At 41.9% G+C, this 22677-nt stretch overlaps 1 protein-coding gene across 8 annotated transcripts in view; it reads right to left on the bottom strand.

The window, feature by feature from the left end:
• Nucleotides 1-22677, bottom strand: part of LOC140485619 (chondroitin sulfate N-acetylgalactosaminyltransferase 1-like) — a 312994-nt gene that overhangs the window by 150002 nt on the left and 140315 nt on the right. For 4 of the 8 annotated variants that reach the window (XR_011962394.1, XM_072583947.1, XM_072583946.1 and 1 more), the window contains exon 2: nucleotides 17292-17374. The exons of the other annotated variants lie outside the window; for them this stretch is intronic. The gene's annotated coding sequence lies outside the window, so the exon portion shown is untranslated. The remainder of the gene's footprint in view (nucleotides 1-17291; nucleotides 17375-22677) is intronic. 8 annotated transcript variants of the gene reach the window in all.

Here is a 22677-nt window from a genome sequence, read left to right on the forward strand (position 1 = left end):
ATGGGATTCAGTGGCAGCATTTTGCTCATGTGAGTCAGAGGGTCACAGTTCCATGTTGCAATCCAAAGATTTGGAATAGTGTGGGAGTGTCACACTAAGGTGATACCTTTCAATCAGGGCTTTTTACCAAGGATCCAACTCCACCCTCAAAAAGGTATAGAAGCTCCTACTCCACAGTTTGGAGAATTGAAGTGCGCCCTGAATATCCTGATCAATGTACATCCTGCAAATAATCTCACTAAAACAGATTATATTTCATTTTTGTTGTTGCTTTTTAAAACAGGCCCTCCTCTGCACAAATTGGCTCTCATGTCTCCCCACATTAGAACAGTGACTACATTTCAAAAGTGCTTTGTTGTCTGGGAACTGCATTGGGATAGAAAGGGACTGTGAACAATGGTGGTTAGATGCAAATGCTTTTCTTTTTTAGTATAAATACAGAATAGAGAGACACAGTGATTAGTTATTCGTGAGTATATATCCTACCCATGCAACACATTCACATTGGCATAATTTAATGCAAAAAATAACCTTTGTATTGGGACTTTTTCTTTTCCCTTTATTCTTTTGTGGGATGAAGGGATTGCTAACAAGTACAGCATGTGATGTCTGTCCTTAATTACCCTTGATCTGTTTGCCATTTCAGAGGGCAATTATGGATGTGGGTCTAGAGTCACATGGAAGCAAGACCGGCTAAGGAAAGCAGATTTCCTAAAGAACATTAACATTAGAACAATCAATGGCAGTTTCACGGCAATTTCAGATTTATTCATTCCTATGTCCCAGGTGCCTCGACCTCCAGAATACTAGTCCAGTGACATGACTTTATACTGCCAATTCATCTTAAGTGGACAATCGTATGCTATCACTTAGCACAGATCCACTCTCATACAGTGTACAGAGGATACCGCTTGATGAAGATTTATCTAGACCTGAAACATTAGCTTGCTTTCTGTCCATGGATGCTACCTGACCCACTGTGATCTCCAGAATTTTTTTTGTTTCCAGACCATTTTTCCTGTTAATTTTGCTTTACCTGTAAGCTGATGCTGACTGACTTACATGGATTCCCAGGCAAACAACAGCCTGACTGTAAAAGTCATCTTTATTTTCAAATTCCCCACCAGAGCTTCAGCCTTGACCATCCCCATAAATCTGTCCATGCCAGAAACCTTCAGTTATTTGCACTCATTTAATTGTTACCTCTTGAGTATTCATTTCGCTGTGTACCTCTCTACCTTGTACTGGTCCTTTAGATTAGATTAGATTCCCTACAGTGTGGAAACAGGCCCTTCGACCCAACCAACCCACACCGACCCTCCGACGAGTAACCCACCTAGACCCATTTCCCTCTGACAAATGCACCTAACACTATGGGCAATTTAGCATGGCCAATTCACCTGACCTGCACATCTTTGGACTGTGGGAGGAAACCAGAGCACCGGAGGAAACCCATGCAGACATGGGGAGAATGTGCAAACTCCACATAGACAGTCGCCCAAGGCTGAATCTACCCTGGCACCCTGGTGCTGTGAGGCAACATTGCTAACCACTGAGCCATCGTGCCACCCTTTATGACACTCCTTACAACCAACCACTTGACCAGGCACTTGTTCACCTGACCCAATACCTCTTTGACTGCGATCACATCTGCAGGGGGTGCCTGCAGTCACAGTTGCAGGGATGTTGCTGCTTGGGATGTTGCAGTCATACAGCTGGCAGCATTTGCTAATTGTCCTTTTCAGGTCAACCCAGGTTGGCCAAAGGGACATCTGCTCGCACATCAGACTCACCATATTGGAAAGTTTAGTAAAGCTGCCTTTATTTCTTTTAAACCACTCATTCATAAAGTATGCATCGTTGACCTCGAGGAACTCAGAGCTCTCATTGCCACACCTGCCATCTCAATCATCAATGAGAGGAGTAACGTGGAGGATGGCAAAGGGAGCAGAGTGCCAAGCAGTAGGTTGAGTGGGAGTAGCCAATGAAGCAGTAAACAGGTCAGCAGTGGGTGGTCAGGGAGCCGCAAGTAACAAGGAGCACACAACAATTATACCCATAGCACCAACTTGCTGCACTATGTTGTGGGTGCATAATGACAGTGCATCGGGCTCCTTCTGTGCCTCAATGTGACATTTTCTTTTTATAACGCTTCTGTGAAGTGCATTGGGCACTCACGTCATGTTAAAGGCAGTACATAAATATTTTTGCAGTTAATGCAATACTCTATGAGCTTATACTGAGGATCAAAACCATCCTCAGTTTGGCTAGTGTTGTCGCAATTAATGCTTCAAATTGAAGCTATTATTTTAAAATATCAGCAATGCCTCAAGGTGTTTCCATGGAAACCTGAATACTAGATGGAAATTGAAAAAAAAACAACAACTATTTATTTCATATAATACTATCGTCCGAGATCATCCGAGAGAGCCAGCAGCGACTCTGCAACTTTTGGATGTCTGCTTCTTTTTCATCAATACCTCTCTCAAGGCTTCACGCTGTAATCTATCCAGTCAAACAATAAAGATTAGAACAAAGGACAAAAATATATTTTAAAGTTTAATTTCCCCATAATCAAAGTACGATGAAAAATTAAACTAAAAGCTGTCCAACTTGGCGAGATATTGGCTGAAGTAATGATGTACAGCAGTCTCCTCAGCCAGCCCATGACTGAAGTGTATTATGTTGCCAATATTTGCCAGAGAAACCTGAAGTGAAAAAGTGATAAAAAGAAAAGAGAGAAATTAAAAGAATGTGATATTGCAGAATGTAATGTGGTAAAATGGGAACTGGTCCACTTTGGTAGGAAGAATAGAAGAACAGTGTTTTACTCAAATGGAAAGAGACTGTAGAACTCTGAAGTAAAGAGGAATCTAGGTGTCCTGGTGCATGAATCGCAAAGTTAGTCCACAGGTACAACAAACAATTCAGAGGGAAAATAGAATGTTCTTGTATATTGCAAGGGGAATGGAATATAAAAGTGAGGATGCTTTGCTTAAGTTATACAGAGCATTGGTGAATTAACAATAAAAGTATAGTCTTTTGATCTTCTCATTTAAGACAGAATAGCATTGTATTAGAAGCAGGTCAGGGAAAGCTCATTCAACTTATTCCTGGGATAAAGGGTTTATCTGATGAGAAAAGATTGAGTAGTTTGGCCAGCAATCATTGGAGTTTAGAAGAATGAGGAGTGATCTTCTGAAAACATCATAAGATCCTGAGCGAATCTGATAGGGCAGATGCTGAAAGAATGTTCCCATTTGTAGGATAGATTGGAACAAATTGGCAAACTATAAAAACAAGGGGTCCCCTTAAGATGGAGATGAGGGGACTTTTGTTTATCTGAGAGGACTGTGGATCTATGGAATTCTCCTCCCTACAAAGCAGTGGAAGCAGGGTCATTATTACCTTTCAGGCAGAGGTAGATTGACTCCCTGGTCCATCAATTATCTGAAGGTGTAAGGAGTAGCCAAGTTGAGAGCAGCCACTCATCTTATTGAATGGTATAGCAGGCTTGAGGGGGTAAATAGGCTGCAGTGTGCCCTTTTACACACAGAACTTAAATATGCTGCGCCACAATTTGGCAGAATGAGGGCAACCTGTTGATTTTCTATGTCAAGTTTAAGATCCAATGAAAGTCATATGATATCTGTGGGGAGCAAAGTATTATGGGGATTCACTGTCGGCTGGCATAACATACTTTCACATGCCCAGTTATAGAGGAGTGTGACTCGCTCAAAGTTTGCGCATGTGCTTCCTTGAAAGAAAATGGCACATGCTGCAAAGAGATTATGAAATAAAGGAAAGGATAGGAGCTTTATCATGAATATGCACTTAAATAGTTACCTACAGCAAAAAAACTAACATGCTTCTACATTTCCTAGAGAACAATAAACCTAGAATTACTTGTACTGTTGCCAAAGAAAACTGAAAATGCAGGATTTACTATTTATCTAAAACAGAAGACTTCTTTCTTAACCACAGATTATATCTGTTGAGAATATTTTAAAACCATTACTTGACCGAAGTCCAAAATAACTGTGAAACTGAGACCCGGTGTTAGCATTCAGAGCTTCTTTGCAAATTGTTTAAAAAGGAAAGTTTTTCACTATGCGCCACACCTAACAAACATTACAATTTATTTAATTACATCTTTTAAAGAAATAATGCAACCAAATATAATGTTTCACTTTAAGATATTCAATGGAGTTAAATTGAATAACCTAATAAAAGGTGGGATTATAACTTTACTATAAGTGCAAATGCTTCCAACACATATCTTTCTTTAAGCTCCCCCTTGCATCATGCAAAGGAGAGGACAAATAGTGAGGCCCCTTGTAGGGTCAGTGGGCACTTAGCCATCAGGGTGTGCATAAAACCTAAAATGGCATATTCACAGTATTTAACTTGGGTTAATCCGTGCCTCAATGTAACAATGTCAGTATTAAATGGTATATTCAAAACATTGCCAGCTCCTCATTAAAATGGGCTCCAAACATAAATAACTGAATGATAGGAGTTTCGCCTTAATTCTGGCCAGTATCATAAGAGTAAATGACTGAGTTGGCGCTTTAGAATGCGACACTGCTTTTTGCAGTTTCCTCAATTCACAGATGTGTCTTAGCTCCAGGCATTTTAACTGCAGGAGCAGGGACTGGGATCAAATCCTGAAAGAAATGCAAACAAAGCCACGTGGCTTTGAGTTAGCTCCAAAGCTACAGAGTTGGACTATGAAATGTACTCTTTATTGCAAACTCATTCCTTCCACTTCCAATCCGCCCTACAATAATGGGGCGAGGCTTCTATATTCCTCTATATTTGGCTTTGAACATGAAAAGCTCTTTGATAACTTTTACTTCAATTTGCATTTCATGGTAATTTTGCATAAATATTCTGTTAACTTCTAAAGGTCAGAATCTTTTAGTTCACAGGCAAAGACGAACTGGTTTGAGGGCAAGTGTTTGTCACTCACTATCTATGAGATCATTTAATATGACAACCAAATATTTTTGCCACGAAAAACTTTTTACCATTAAAAGGTAAGAGAGATGTAATGAGAAGAAGGAATCTTCTAGTTGATAAAAGCTGTTGAAAGTTCTAGAAACACTCAGCAGATCTGACAGCACCTTCACAGAGAGCAAGAAACCAATTTCTCTTCTCAGGTCCATCACACAGGGGTAACATTAGGAATGCCATAGAGTTTGAGCAAATAAAGGTGAGGTGGGGATGTGGAAATAAAAACAAAAAGAGCAAAGGCCTGTGATAGCGTGGAGAACAGGAGAATTGAATGACCAAAAGGTTGTACAACATGGCGCCAACAGCATGGGTTCAATTCCTGCACTGACTGAGATTACTGTGAAGGACTCTCCTTCTCAACCTCTCCCTTTGCCTGGGGTGCACTGACCCTCAGGTAAAACCACCAACAGTCATCTTTCTCTAAGGAGAGAGCAACCCTATGGTCTGGTAAGACTATGATGACTTTACCTTTATCTTTTTACACAAGCACCCATATAGGATATTGGTGCAGGAGTAGGCCATTCAGCCCATTGAGTTTCCTCTGTTACTTAATGAGATCATGACTGATCTGATGATCCTCACTGCCACTTCCCTGCCATTGTCATATAATCCTCTATTCTCTTCATGATTAAAAATCTACTTACATCGGCTTTGCCCTTTGTGAAGAACTCCACAGGTTCATTATCCGCAGAATAAAGAAACTTTATTACTATGCATGGGGATGGTGTTGTGTAACATCTCATAGTCAACATGTTCATATAGCTTTAAGAGACATGCTCATATCATCACTGTTTCATATGAGGGTATTAGACTCCACGTTAACCCCGATCACCTGAGGCATAACAAAATACTGGCAGCATGTTTGTATATTATAGTTAGTTGTAATAAATGTCTGTTGGATTCATCAATTTCACAATATTTAAACACATGTTACGGAAGATAACAGAAGTATTGCTGTATCTGAGGTCACACCCTGTTGAAGGTAAACTCAGACTTGCCCTTAGTTCCTTCCAGGTGTCCCCGGGTCAGCACACATCATCGTGAGATAGACGGTTTAATAGCGTCATGGGACTCACACATTACCCTACAGAAACAAAAGATTTGTCCAGAAGAGTTGTGAATGAGTAGCAACCACCTTAGTGCACAAAAATTCACAACAAAATAAAAGTGAAACTACAAAGTAAATGAAACAAAAGTGGGGCAGAGGTCACCAAATAACATTGTTGAACTCAATGTTGAGTCTGGATGTCTGTAATCTGTTGAGTTGAATGATGCATTCTTGGTCCTTGAGTTTGTATTGAACTTTCTGGAACACTGCCCCAGGCAAAGACTGAAAAGCTCAGAATGGGACTATGATTGTGAACCAGCAATATGCTTACCAATGCTTATGTGATCCTCCATGTCGTAGAAACTGTCCACTAGCTAGGAATTACATACAAAACATAGCCAAAAAAGTAGTAGATTTAACCCAATGTATTTTGTCAGTCTCAGCAAATTCCCTGATGGGTTTCTTGATATGAGGCCTAGTGAATTTTTTCACTATATCTTACCAAACACATCCAATGAATTGCCCACTCGTCAACCACTGCAGCCCCTTTACCTGATTCTAGCCTCATTCTATTACCCGCCATTCCATGAAGAACTCTCCATTCACCGGATATCCTCCAAAGAAAAAAAACAGTAGCCCTGGCACTCACACCATATTTAAAAAGTCGTGGTGTGCCCAAACACTGACATTCCAAAGCTTCCCAGCTCAGTGACAGATGAAGATGTCAGACAAGGGGAAAAAATGGGGTTCTGATTCTCCAACAGGGACCTGGTCCAGGAGAGAAGGTCACCCTTTTGCCAGAGGATTGGCGCAGGAAGCCAAAGCACGACTGGGTCACCAGCCTGGTTAATGCTGTTCCCACACACTCAAGCGGAATGGTTAGCAGTGTGAGATGTCCTCTCTGCTCCATTAAGGTAAGTGCCATACTCTTCTCTCTTGCCATTTCGTTCTATCTCTGCCACCTCATCCACCTCCCACCAAGGCTTATGCCCAGCCACTTTCACTATCACCTGCAATATCTTCTCTCACTCAGTCTCGCTGTCCCCACCCCCACAGCCTGGATTGCCTCTGAGCTGCCTGCTCCCACGTCCCCAAGCACCTCACCACCCACAACAACCCTAAGAGCTTTGCCACCCTCTTCCATCTCACTCAATCCCTCCCTTTCTCTCATTCCAAGAGAATACAGCCCTGAACTGGGCAGAAAGAGCCAGGACAGGTTGTCGGGTGGGGAAGGATCGAAGATTAGGTGTCACACCCTCTTTGAGGGGAGAATCCTGGCATGGGAAGGAGAAGATTGGAGGGGGTGGGGAATAATGGTGGGGAGGGGGTTAAAAAAAGAGTTGCTGAAACATCCATGTCCCACCAACCAAGTACCACTTTCACTCTCCCATCAATGCCATTCCTTGCACAATGCTATAACCTTTGTCCATGATGTCATCTTGTGCATTACAGGTGCCAGTGGGATGGGTTTGGCAATGGTAAAGATATGGGCTGGCTGCCATGAGAGGTATCCTTGACCCGTGGAGGAAGAGAGTGTTCTAAGGCCTCAGGAAACCTCAGCAAGGTGCCACCTGCACTGCCGAGCTGCTGCCACGTTGGCAGGGATGGGCTGGGGTAGAACATTTGGGAGCAAAGGTTGGTGAGCTCCACAGATGGCTGAGGAAGTAACTCATCCCCACGTCGGAGAGAACTCTGAATTTGGCAACTGGAGACTTTGTCCCAAATGGACAAAGAGGCACAGGAGCAGCAGGTACGTTTGTGTGAGGCAATGTGCCTGACAGTATAGTGGCAATCCTGCAGCCTCTGGACCCAGCAACAACGTCACCACACCCCCCCACCCCCCTTGTCCTTTTAACCCCACTTCCCCTTTAGTTTTTTCTGAATGAACCAAAATCACTGATTGTTGTCTATCCCTTTCTGTAATCTAACCGGACACCAAAGTGCCCCAGACTGCGTCAGACCTAATCTCACAGACTAGGTGCTAGGAAGCCACAGGATTGACAGTCAGCTACTCCCCAGTAACAGGCCTAACTCCAACTGGACTCCTGGCTGTGGCCAAACCCTTGAGCTATACCAGAGGCAGCTTTGGACTTACTGTACCAGGAGTAACAGATTTCGCCATACACCCTGGTGAGGTCCATACCCCTAAGGCTGACAGACATGGCTGCATGCTTTCCAACATAAAAAGCTGCTGGTGCACAGTATAAGACTGACGTAGCATGGTGCCACACATCAAGATGTCTGCCCCTTAGACGGAGGACTGCCATCCAGCACAACAAGCTGCCAGTTTTGTTTTATTCATTTGTGGGACTTTGGCATCACTGGCTAGCCAGCACTGATAGCCCATCCCTCTTTGCCCTTGAGAAGGTGTTGGTGAGCTACCTTCTTGAATTGCTGTAGTCCACTTGCTGTGGGTTGATCCACAATGCCCCTGGGGAGGGAATTCCAGGATTTTGACCCAACGACTGTGAAGGAATGGCAGTATATTTCCAAGTCAGGATGGTGAGTGGCTTGGAGGCGAACTTGAAGGTGGCAGTGTTCGTAAGTACCTGCTGCCGTTGTCCTTCTACATGGATGTGGTCACGGGTTTGGAAGGTGCTGTCTGAGGCTTTTTGGTGAATTTCTGAGGTGCATCTTATTGATAGGACACAGTGCTGCTACTGAGCGTCGGTGGTGGGGGGATTGAATATTTTTAGATGTGGTGCCAATCAAGAGGGTTGCTTTGTCCAGGATGGTATAAAGCTTCTTGAGTGCTGTTGGAGTGGCACCCATCCAGACAAGTAAGGAGTATTCCATTACACTCCTTACTTGTGCCTTGTAGATGGTCATAGACTCTGGAATGTCAGGAGGTGAGTTACTTGCCATAGTATCCCTAGTCTCTGACCTGCTCTTCTTGCCACTGTGTTTTATGTGGTGAGTCAAGTTGAGTTTCTGGTCAATGGTAACCCCCAAGGATGTTGACAGTGGGGAATTCAGTGATGGTGATACCGTTGAATGCCAAGGGGAGGTGGTTAGAGTGTCTCTTATTGATGATGGTCACGGTGTGGCATTTGTGTGGCACAAATGTTACTTGCCACTTGTTGACCCAAGCCTGGATATTGTCCTGCTCTTGTTGCATTTGAGCACAGACTGCTTCAGTATCTGAGGAGTCACAAATGGTGCTGAACACTGTGCAATCACTGGCAAACATCCCCACTTCTGACCTTATGACAGAGGGAAGGTCATTGATGAAGCAGCTGAAGATTGCTAGGCCTAGGACATTACCCTGAGGAGGTCCTGCAGAGAGATGGTGTGACTGTCAATAGTCAAAGGAACGTAAGGTAAGATGAGGGAGATATGCCATATATATTCAGGTAGGCAGTGCACTACAGCAGCATATGAGCAACTTTGGAAATGCAGTCTGGTCCAATCTGTCAGCTGTTTGTCTGACTGGGAGCACAACATGTCCCTTTGCGATCTTTCCATATTAGTTAACCATTCATCCTGACGTTCAAGTGGAACTGGTCACTGACTTCAAGAAGTAGGGTGAAGGACATGCTCCTGCCTGTATCAATGGTGCTGAGCTGGACATGGTCAAGTGTTTCAAGTTGTTAGGAGTAAATATCCAGGTCCATCCATGTTGATGCTATGGTCAAGAAGGCACACCTCAGAAGGTGAAGGAAATTCAGCATGACCACAATGACTCTTAACAATTTTTATAGATGCACCATAGAAAGCATCCTTTCCAGTTGCATCACGGCTTGGTACAGCAACTGTTCTGCCTAAGACTGCAAGAAACTACAGAGAACTGTAAATGCAGCCCGGTCCATCATGCAAACCAACTTTCCTTCCATTGACTCCACCTATACTTCCCATTGCCTCCGGAAAGCAGCCAACATAATCAAAGACCCCTCCCACCCCGGTTATACTCTCCTTCCACCCTCCTCCCTCAGGCAGAAGGTATAAAAGCTTGACAAGACAGATTTGAGAATTGCTTCTTCCCCAGCTGTTATCAAACTTTTGAACAGACTTCTCATATTAAAGTTGATCTTCTCTGTAGCTGTAACACTATATTCTGCATTCTGTTCTATTACCCTGATGTACTTATGTAAGGTTTGATTTGTCTGTACAGCAAGTAAAGCAATATTTTTCACTGTATCGCAGTACATGACAACACTAAATCAAATCAAAGATGATCCTAAGAGGTTGGCAATTATCAGATGCAAATGTCCAAAGGTTGTATTAGTGTTTACTGTGGAGAAGGATATAGAAGATAAATAACATGGGGAAATAAATAGCAATCTTTTGAATAATGCCCATATTACAGAGGTGGTGGTCCAGGACATCCTAAAACGCATAAAGGTGGATGAATCCCCAGGACCTGATCAGGTGTACCCTAAAACTCTTTGGGAAGCTAGGGAAGAGATTGCTGGGCCCCTTGCTGAGATATTGTATCATTGATAGCCACGGGTGAGGGGCCAGAAGACTGGAGGTTGGCTAATATGGTGCCACTATTTCGGAAAAGGTGGTAAGGAAAAGCCAGGGAACTACAGTCCAGTGAGCCAGACATCACTGGTGGGCAAGTTGTTGGAGGGAATCCTGAAGGACAGCATTTGGAAAGGCAAGGGCTGATTAGGGATAATCAACATGGCTTTGTGCATGGGAAATCATGTCTCACTAACTTGATTGAGATTTTTGAAGTAACAAAGATGATTGATGAGGGCAGAGTGGCAGATGTGATCTATATGGATATCAGTAAAGTGACAAGATTCCTCATGGTAGACTGGTTAGCAAGGTTAGACACATAAATAGAGGGAGAATTAGCTATTTGGATAGAGAATTGGCTCAAAGGCAGAGATAAAAGGTGCTTTGGAGGGTTGCTTTTCAGACTGGAGGCCTGTGACCAGCAGTATGCCACAAGGATCGGTGCTGGGCCCACTGTTTTTCATCATGTGTATAAATGAGGGTGGATGTGAACGTAGGAGGTATAGTTAGTAAGTTTGCAGAAGACACCACAATTGGAGGTGTAGTGAACAGCGAAGAAGGTTACCTTAGAGTACAATGGGATCTTGATCAGATCGGCCAATGGGCTGAGGAGTGGCAGATGGAATTTAGTTTAGATAAATGAGAAGTGCCATATTTTAGCAAAGCAAATCAGGGCAGGGCTTATACACTTAAAGGTAAGGCTGAACAAGAAACCTTGGAGTGCAGGTTCACAGTTCCTTGAAAGTGGAGTCACAAGTAGCGAGGATATTGAAAGCGACATTTGGAATGCTTTCTTTTATTGGTCAGTGCATTGAGTACAGGAGTTGGGAGGTCATGTTGCTGCTGTACAGGATGTTGGTTAAACAACATGGAATATTGAATGCAATTCTGGTCTCCCTCCTATCGGAATGATATTGTGAAACTTGAAAAGGGTTCAGTAAAGATTTACAAGGATGTTGCCAAGGTTGGAGGATTTGAGTTATAGGGAGAGGTTGAATAGGCTGGGGCTGTTTGCCCTGGAGTGTCAGAGGCTGAGGGATGACATTATAGAGGTTTATAAAATCATGAGGGGTATGGATAGAGAAAATAGACAAGGTCTTTTCTCCAGGGTGGGGGAGTCCAAAACTAGAGGGCATATGTTAAAGGTGAGAGGGGAAAGATTTAAAAGGGACCTAAGGGGCAACGTTTTCACACAGAGGGGGTGGTTTGTGTATGGAATGAGCTGCTACAGGAAGTGGTGGAGGCTGGTACAATTACAACTGTTAAATGGCATCTGGATGGGTATAAGATTAGGAAGGATTTAGAGAGATCTGGGCCAAATGCTGGCAAATGTGACTAGATTAATTGAGGATATCTGGTTGGCATGGACAGGTTGGACCGAAAGGTCTGTTTCTGTGTTATATATCTCTGTGACAATGGGTTCATGTGGCTGGTGCCCATTTTATTGTGCCCATCTCATGGTGACCAATATGGAGTTCTTTTGGAGCCAGCAGTGAGGTGAAGTAATTGGGAACCTGCTCTGACTTACATGTTGAGAATTCTGAATGTCTAGTTTGCTTGCAACAGATGAAAAACTGCATCTTAATGAGATGAGATGTTTAGGTAACGAGGTCATTAACAAGCAAAAGCTCACTGGTGGTCAGTGAGAATCTCACCTCACCACATGCAGCTTTGAGAGAAAATTGGTGATTTCCCAGCCTAGGTTTGGTATTCCCATTATAGAGTAGGCCACATTTTCAGTAAAGCTAAGTTCAATTTTGAAAATCAGACAAGCAAATCTTGTTTTGGTTGGAAGAAGTTGTGTTTTTGGGGCTTGGATGGTCAAAATGGAGAAAGCAAAATAAACAAAAATGTGTTGCCTCTCTTATGCTTGCATGAAACATCAACTCTGTTTCTATTTTCACAGACGCTGCCTGACATGCTGAGAAGTTCCAGCATTTTCCCTTTTTACTTCAAATTTCCAGCATCCACAGAATTTTGTGTTTCTATTAGCTTCAGAGAGCCTGGCAACCATGAATCATTTAACCTCAAGACAACCCAGTTGGAGATTTCAGAGGTAGGCATGACAATCGCCTCTTCCCAATCCATAAAACCTGCAGCACAATGACTGACGATCATGGAGGTGGAATTTCTATACAAAAGACAAGACACTGTCTGGATTACTGTGTACAGTATTGTTCTCCCTGACCAATAAAAATCACACTTGCAATGGAGGGAGTGCAGCAAAAGCTTTTACCAAACCGATTCCTGGGATGGTAGCTTTGTTGTCCGAGGAGTGATTGGTTTGACTGAGTCTGTATTCACCAGAGTTTAGATTGAGAGAAGTTAAAACATAAATTGCTAGCAGGGTTAGACAGACTGGATACAGAAAGGATGTTTTCCCTACTGGGGAGTCTAGAACCAGGTCACAGACTCAGAAGATGGGGTAGGCCATTCAGGACTGAGATGAGGAAACACTTCTTCACTCAGCAGGTGGTTAACCTGTGGAATTCTCTATCACAGCAGGCTGTCGATGGCAGGTCACTGAGTATTTTCAAGAGAGAGACGCAGGGAGAGAGAGAGACAGATTTTTAGAGATTAAAGGCATCAAGGATATGAAGAGAATGCAAAAATATGGCATTGAGATAGAGGATCAGTCATGGTGATTGCTGAATGACATAGCCGACTTTAAGGGGTGAATGGCTGCTCCTAGTTTCTATGTAAAAAGTGGTGTTTTTAAAAGATTGCTATCTGGCTGAACACACAAATACACAGAGGAGAGAAGCAAATAAGAAATGGTGACAGCTGCAATCAACAAATACTGAAATAAACTGCTGCACATTTACAATCATGGGTTTGAATCAACCTGTTCATGTACATTTTTCTCTTTCAGCGCTGGCAGACTTGCGACTATTTTGTACAGAGAGACTAAGCTGACGAGGTCACAGCCAAGGTGAGCCACTTGTGAACAATGACAACTCTTGACTTCCATCTGCAGAAGTGATTCATTGCTGGGAGCTGTAGATCAAATGCAGTGTGTAATACCAAACAAATCTGACTGGGGTGCATGCAAAAGCTTCATCAGTTGAAAAACATTATAAGGTGATTGCAAGGTTAAAGCAGGCTTTACTGAGCGAGCCTGCAGTTGATGTGTGAGAGAGATGAGTAGGGTTTGACAACTATTCCATTCAGAAACACTGCGTGTTGTGGCTGAATTAGGGGTGATTACTGGGGAAGGTTCAGAGACTATCACTGTTCTCCAGATTCTCAAGATTTGTACTGATCGTAATATCACCAGAAGGAACAGTTTGTTTACTGGGTAGAACAGGATGTGCTGTTTGAATAAAAAGATTGTAATAATAATCTGACAGATCTTATCTCTGCCCTGATACAACTGGCATATTCTATCATGTATAGTCCCTCGTTGTATCAAGTGGCTGGGTTTTACACATCACTACCTCTGCATGCATATTTAGTGCAAACAAATTCATGCAAAGTTAAATGGGGAGCCTCTCCGTCACCTTGCTGCTCACCCAGACCTGTCTCCCATGTTAAGGTGGATAAGCTTTTGAGACCCTTAACTACCAATTAATGGCCACACTGAAGGGAGCTCCCTTTGCCTAATGAAGTGCATCCTTCCTGCTTCAGAAATATCATAAATCCCTTTAATAAGGCTTCTTGTGGTGCAGTAATAGTGTCCCTGCTTCTGAGCCAGGTAGACTTAGGTTCAAGTCCTACTTGCTCCAGAGGTGTTTAATAACATCTCTGAATAGATTGATTAGAAAATATAACCCCACCCCATCCATTAACATTCACATTGGCCTCTAAATGCAGCACCACGTGCTCCTCCACACACATAAGCAGATCTGCCTGGCAGGCCCACCCAAAATCCCAGAGTTGGCTGAAGTCAGGGCTCTGTGCATGCAATTCCTGCAGAGGCCACCAGTCAATCCTGGCGCTGTTGGTACAGTATTACATAGCAGCAACCAGCTGTTCGTTTTCTGGGTTTCTCTCAGGTTGTGTTTAGGTCCTACTCTGATCAACTTAGGCTGCTCCCAGTATAAGACTGCTACAGGGCAGACAGATTCTGAGTTGGTAGCTTCATGAAAGACTTCTGTATCAGGTATACAGCTGCACGGGAAATATGATGCCAAGTAAAATCCAAGATATCAAATACTGAGGATTTTGCAAATTTAGCTATTCACAAGTGAACATAAGAGATACCATGTTAGTATTTTAAAGTAAGGTAAGTGAGTTAATCCCAGTATCCTGCCTGATCGTCAACTCCTAATAATATTGCAGTTTGTAGAGTTTGCCGTGTATAAATTGGTTGCCATGTTTCTTACTTCACTGTACTTCATTGCTGTAAAGCATTTCAAGATTTCAAGTAGCCGTGAAAGGGGTGACATAATACAAGCTTTTCCTTTCTTTTGATGTATGGCAGCATGGCAGTCAAATTCTATATGGCAAATATCTTACATATAATATAGGAGACATATAATGTTTTCAATGGTATTGTGTAGTGACGATCCTCCTGAGGTTCTCTGCCCAGGTCTCAATGTTGCATGGTCCTGCATTTTCCTCTTCAGTTACTCAAGAGAACCTCCCTTTTCAACTTCAACGAGTGATACAACTACAGAGAGGAATGCACCAAATGGGCACCCAATATCATCTTCATGTGTCCATAAGGGAGGCAAAAGTCCTCATCCCAAAGTGTCCTCTGCCTATAAATAGGCATTGCTCCTTAAGATTCAAACACTTCAGCCCAAATCACTGAAAATGTGCTGGTGTTGCTGTTAGTTAGGCTTTCACTAATCTAGGGTGTGCAACCAACTCACAAAAGGTTGATCACTAAAGAAGTAATCACCCACTGGGTAAAAGACAAATATTTGATGGACAGGAAAAAAAATTGCCTGCTCTTCAAATAGTCCCATTTGACAAAATGCAACATGATATGAACATAATCCACATTATCTTTCAGTGGATTTTGGGTATCCAAAAATATAGTACCTCTGACAAAGCAGCACCCCTCAGTACTGCATGAGTATGTTGGCCTAAACGTCTGTGGGACAGGACGCAAAGTCCTTCGGACTTTTTGCTAACCAATCCAAGCTCCCATGTAGAATTGGACAATCACAATAGCACTGAGTGCTTTTAAGTAAGCGTATCAGATTGCAATGCCCAAATCATCAGTGATTGCTGCTGTCCGAGATAGGGACAATTATGTATCTCCTGTAGGCAAGAGAAAGTGGAATTACTTCAGCCAGTTCAGCATTGCATAACAGGAAACGTTCCTGGACCAACTGCAACACGACACATAGGAAAATGGGTTGAAAATGTGGTGCTGGAAAAACACAGCAGGCCAGGCAGCATCCGAGGAGCAGGAAAATCGACATTTCGGGCATAAGCCCTTCTCCTGCTCCTCAGATGCTGCCTGGCCTGCTGTGTTTTTCCAGCACCACATTTTTCAACTCTGGTACTCCAGCATCTGCAGTCCTCACTTTCTCCTACATAGGAAAATGGGCATGGCATCTATTGTAAAAATACCAGTGCATCAACAACAGCACTGTTACGAATCACAGGCCAGTGAATGGAAAATGAAAATTATAAAGAGTTTCTTCTGATCATAGTGGTCTATTTCACCTTAAAAAAACAAAACACAACAGATAAATCAATCTCTCTGATGCTCTTTCAGTTGACTCTCCACCTCCTCATACGCTGTTCTCCAATGGAGGGGTGAGCTAACTTGCTGCTTTGCTTGCACATTATTGACTGGAAGGAGTGGATAAACACGTGTACCCACATCCTCTTACTGTTATTTTGGGAGCTGATAGCAGAGTAGTATTTTCACTAGACTATTAATCAATGGACACAGGTAATGCTCTGGGGACCAAAAGAGAAAATGCTGGAAAATCTCAGCAGGTCTGGCAACATCTGTAAGGAGAGAAAAGAGCTGACGTTTCAAGTCTAACTGACCCTTTGTCAAAGCTAAAAGAAAGGGAGAAATGGGGAGGTATTTATACTAGGCTGAGAGAAGGTGAGTCATGGCTCCAGAAGCAAAGATAGCAATAAAGAGGTGATAATGACAGTGCATGGAGAGATTATGGGGAGATTAGGAACTGTGAATGACCAAGGCTGAAGCCAGTGCTATGTGACAAAATATGTGGGGGATGGGTGAAGCAGAGGCAAAATGGAAAACAGGGGAGAAGGGTAGGAAAGGGGGAAGAGAAGAGGAAAAAGGTGATGAGAGAGTGGGGAGCGAGAGAAAGAGAGACAATCAAGAAATAAGAGGTACAGAACAGTGAAAAAAAATTTAAAAAGATAAATAAAATAAATGAAATAAAATTACAGGGCAGAATGAAAACAGAGGGGTCGAGATAGGCCTTGGTCATTCACAGCTCCTAATCTCCCTATAATCTCTCTATGCACTGTCATTATCACCTCTTTATTGCTACCTTTGCTTCTGGAGCCATGACTCACCTTCTCTCAGTCTCATATAAACACCTCCGTATTTCTCCCTTTTGTTTAGCTTTGACAAAGGGTCAGTTAGACTCGAAACTTCAGCTCTTTTCTCTCCTTACAGATGCTGCCAGACCTGCTGAGATTTTCCAGCATTTTCTCTTTTGGTTAATGATCTGGGGATCCTGGATTCAAATCCTGTCATGAGTGGATTCAATTCGAATTCAATAAAAGTCTGCAATTAAGTATCTATTTGCTGATTGGTAAATGAGTCTAGGCACCTCCCAACAGTGTCTTTTAGGAAAGGAAAACCTGCCATCTTTACCTGGTCTAACCGACGTAAGACTCCAGACCCATTACAATGTAGTTGACTCTCAAAATGTTGGCTTGATCAGCAATGCCCACATCCTGTGAATAAACAAAAAAAACCCAGCCACAGATGAGTTGAAAACCACATTTCACCATTGGACAAACAATGTTAATAGCTATTCAAAATAACACCATGAACAACAAGAGATGACAGTGTTTAGAACAATATTACATCATTTTCAAATTCTACACATGCAGGAATGATCATAAGTGGTTTGGTTCCATTCATGATTAGTTTCATCTGCAGTTGAGACACTGCAGAAAGTAAGTTCCACTCCGGTTTGATACATGATAAATGCCATTAAATTGTGGCTATTCAGCAATTGTTCCTTGAACCAGAACTCAGACCAGATACTTAGTTTGTGTTGCCATGGAACTTGTGGTTCAAGGTTCTATTCTGCACATCAGAGAGATGGCTAACCTATCCTTGTCTCTACTTTGTTGTACATGGCTTCAAATGGTTTTCCTTAACCCATGAGTGAACAGCTGTCTAATTCTGGTAGGTTGCTACAACTTCATGTGTATTATATGTAGGTGCACCTCTCACTGATACACAATGTTACTTCTTTTCTTCACAGTCTCTTGCACATGACTGTTGGTGTTACCACATGCTATGCATCACCATCCCGGCATCATATCCATTCTGATTGTACCGCAACAGCAATAATATTTCGACTGAGCAATGAACTGGCATCCAGCCTCTAACCAAACCTGAAATGTGTGTTTGTCAGATCAAATTATGCAGGAATCCAGAGGTGAGGTTAAAATCAGATCAACCACAGTAGTGGAGTAGACTCAAAGGGCTGAGCAACCTATTCTTGTTCGGGTTGGTAACAAAGGAGTAAAACTGACTAAAATGGGGTCAGATTATATTTCCTCCCTTCTTCAGGCACTTGTGAGCCAAGTACTGCTCAGAAGCAGAAAGCTGCTGAAAATGAAAAATAAAATCTATACACCAGACACCTCCTTGTATCAATTGTGGCTTTGGCTAGACATAACTCACTCATGGCTTTATCATTTCTGACAAAGGGTCTCAGTCTGAAACATTAACTGCCTTTAACCTTCCCAGATGTTGCACATTTCTGGCATATTTTAATCATTACTTTAGCCCTTCTGCGTTAAGCCACCAGTTCCACCACATGATGAAATATGTCACATATTAAACTTGGTAGTGTGTCTTTGTTTTAACAGTGGCAGTGAGCTTTGAAAATTCAAACGCAGTGCTGATTGTTTGCTGCCAGATGTTAGTAACACAAAACTAATACTTCCTCTATCAGCAAAACGACTTACTATATCAGAACAAAATGTTTTGACAATGATTTCTTTCTACTTTCCCCATGAAGAGGTCCAATAATTCAAAACTTCAATTCCATTCCATCAACAATACCAACACAATGTAAGGCACGATTAAAAGCAATCACTGCTTTAAACCACTTTGTACTACAACACTCTAGTGCAAACACTGCTTCACAATATTGCAGTGGGGAGGGTTGGCAGTGGGATGAATACAAGGACCTAGATACATTTTGTTCTGCAAACACCAAGGTCTCTTGTGTGGCAGCTAAGGTTGAGTTACTACTACAAATCAGAAGTCCGCCAATAGCTGCCAGTACCAAGTTGATATGGTCATAAAAATCCTAAATGGAATTCTAAGGTTTATCACAAGATCTATTGAATACAAACACCAAGCAGTGATGATGAATTTCTATTAAATATTAATCAGATTTCAGAGTGCTCTGTACAGTATTAGGCTCTGCATTTACAGAAGAATACTAAAGCTTTTGTGAAGCTACAATTCAGACAGGATAGGATACTGTGTCATATGGGGAAATACAAAGAACAAAGATTTGGAAGAAAGGTGATATAATTAAACAACACAGAATATAGAGTGACAGTATCAAAGTGTTTAATCATCATGAAGAGATGTAGCAGGGTTGCTGGAATTAAACTTTTTTTCGTAGCTAAGGGTCCAAAAAAAAATTTGGACATCAGATTAAAAAGAAAAAATTTGGAATAAAGCACACTGAGAAATGTTCGCGATTAATGATTGTGACTCAAACTATAATCTAGTTATAAGATTTGATTGGAAAGACAGATGACAGAAGGGAAATGGAAAGGAAATGGAAACAGTGAATAAATGTAATTAAAATAATTTGTTTGGATAAAGGATAAATGATGGCTCAGATTTGGCAGACCAAGTGGCCTGTTTTTGTGCTGTAAATTCTTCGCTATATAATAAGATATTCATGGTTGATGGCATAGTGGTTCATACCATTCACAACCCTAAATGCTATCCTTGCCCGCAGGTAACAAGACTGAGTCAATATTCTGGCTTGGATTGTTAATTAACATTTGCACCACACAGGATAGAACCCCTACAGTGTGGAAGGAGTCCAGTCATCCCATCAAGTCCACACACTGACCCTTTGAAGAGCAACCCATCCAAATCAAGCCCCCTATCAAATAACCCCACATTTCCGTGACTAATCCACCTAGCCTACACACCCCTGAGCACTGAACAATTTCAGTGTGGCCAATCCACTTAACCTGCACATCTTTACACTATGGAAATAAACTGGAGCACCCAGAGGAAACACATGAAGACACAGGGAGAACGTGCAAACTCCCCACAGGCAGTCGCCCAAGGTTGGAATTGAACTCGGGTCCCTGGCAGCCATGCTATTCCCATGTGCAATGCGAAAGGCAGCTCCTGACTGGCATATGACCTGGTGCATGACTGAGCTTTAAATAGGAGGTCAGGAAACCCGGGAGGTTGCAAACAGGAGGAAATCTGCTGTCCTCACCTGGTCTGTCCCATGTGTGGAACCTGGAATTACAGCAAAATGGTTGTACAAAGTTAAAAATCACACAACATCAGGTTATAGTCTAGCAAGTTTAATTGGAAGCACTAGCTTTCAGAGCTCCACTCCTTCTGATGAAGGAGCAGTGCTCTGAAAACTAGTGCTTCCAATTATACCTGTTGGACTATAATCTGGTATTGTGTAATTTTTAACTTTGTACACCCCAGTCCAACGCTGGCATCTCCAAAGCAAAATGGTTGAACTTAACTGCTCTCTTAAGTATCCTGGCAAGCCACTCAGTTCAAGGCCAATTCAGGGCTGTGTTGCTTTTGCAGTCATTTCATGACTCTTTTAAAAAAAAAACAGCACAATTAAGTGCTTTACGATGAAACCCAAACAGGCAATTACTTAACTAGTTTCTGACAGAAAGGCTGTCCTTAATGCCGTCATCAATTTTGTCGGGGATGGGAATCAAAAAGTCAATGAACTCTCAACCCAAGCCTTCTTCATATATGGCTGCCATAATACAATGCCACCCTCTCCAAAAGATGCTACAAAGTGTCTTCCTGGGTCGGAGGAAAACTGTCTCAGATTGTAATGCATGGAACTGAACATCTACGTGATATACTATATATTAACAGATATTGTGCCACTGCCGTGACCAATTTCTGCCTCATATTCTCTGAAGGATCAAGAAATATCTTCCATCGTCTATTTTTGATGTGTTCAATGAACCATTAAGTCTTCAAATCCTTTTCAAGTAGACATCTGGGGATGCAAAAGGTCACATGCAAGGAGGATGAAAATAAAATCAGAAATAGAAATACAATATTATTGAGCTCAATTTTAAGCTTTGGAGCCCTAGAGATTGAAGGAAACTTGATTACTTTCCAGTCACAACATGCAAGCACAGTAATACTGAGTGTGTGTTAACTATCTCTGCCACAAAGTATTATAGGTAAAAACAATGACTGCAGATGCTGAAAACCAAATACTGGATTAGTGGTGCTGGAAGAGCACAGCAGTTCAGGCAGCATCCAACGAGCAGCGAAATCAATGTTTCGGGCAAGTGATTTCGCTGCTCGTTGGATGCTGCCTGAACTGCTGTGCTCTTCCAGCACCACTAATCCAGCACAAAGTATTATAGTCCTTTCTCAGATTACCTTACTCTCATGAATATAACTGAACTCTACATAAAGACCTGAAATTATTGTTAGAGGGCAGCAGGAAGGTATAAAGCATGTAAACAAGAGCACACGAGGAGGCAATGCTAGAAGTTACCAAAATACTAAAGGGACAGAATTAAAGACTCTGTGCTTGAACACGTGCAAAATTTATGACAAGACAGATGAATTTTCAATGCAAATAGAAATAAATAGGTATGATCTGACAGTCATCACTAAAAATAAATTGACTGTAAAGTGACAAAAAACTGGGACCTGAGTATTCAGGGGTACATTTTGAAAGAATAGGAAGATAGGAAAAGATGCAGCAGTAGCAGCCAACTTAAATTAGAGATGACATTGTTACAACAAAAAGAAAGTACTTTCGTTCTGGAGACCAACATGTTGAATCAACTTTGATTGAGATGAAAATTTGATAAATAGTTTTGAGGGAATGGGTGAGTCTGGGAATTAATAATGGAAAATAAAAAATAGCAGATGAATTAAACAACTGCTTTGTATGTATCTTCTACAGTGAAGATAGAAAAAAAATCGTAGAAACAATTGTAAATCAGGAGGTGAAAGAGAGGCAAGATCTTAAAATAATTACATTCACCGGGGGCACAATACAGAGAAGATGCTTGAACTGAAAGCTGATAAATTCCCAGGAGATGGAGATTATCCTATGAATATTAAAAGAAATGACTGCTGGAATAATAGATGCATTCGTTCAAAATTTCCTAGATTTGAGAAAGTCCCATTAGATTGTTAAATAGCAGGTGTGACTCCTCTATTCAAGAAAGTAGGGTGACCAGTTACAGGGAACTACATACAGTCATAGATAAAATGAACTATGAACAGTCTGGCTCAGTCTCTGACGATGGTAGAAAGATGGAAGTAGTCAGTAGTTTATAGAATATAGTCAGATATTATTTTATAATTTAATACAATGGCAGATACTTTTCCTTCCTCCATTCACATTTAGCTGCTTCCTGGACTGTATATACTCTGGAAGCTGACCTCTGCTCATGTGTGGTATTTCAACAATGCACACAGATGTACAGTATCAGTACAACTGGATAATAGACATTTGATTATCAACTACCATGCAATGCTCATTAATTACCTCACTGTCATAATGGGAACTAATTTTCCAATGCCATGTCTTTATTATCGTAGAATTTATTTCTTTGAAACAGGAACAGTTGGAGATGGTGATCATCAGTGCAGACCCATTCAGAGGTATGAATTGCTGATGCTGAGATCCATGCTGGGTTGTAACTGGTCTGATGAGGTAGGTTTTTCACTGTCCCCGAAGCAGGGACAATCTTATTTCGAATAAATGAGCTCCTTGCTCTCCATTTAAAGCATGAGCGAA

The sequence above is a fragment of the Chiloscyllium punctatum genome, chromosome 14, assembly GCF_047496795.1.
Source record: "Chiloscyllium punctatum isolate Juve2018m chromosome 14, sChiPun1.3, whole genome shotgun sequence".
Lineage (NCBI taxonomy): Eukaryota > Metazoa > Chordata > Chondrichthyes > Orectolobiformes > Hemiscylliidae > Chiloscyllium > Chiloscyllium punctatum.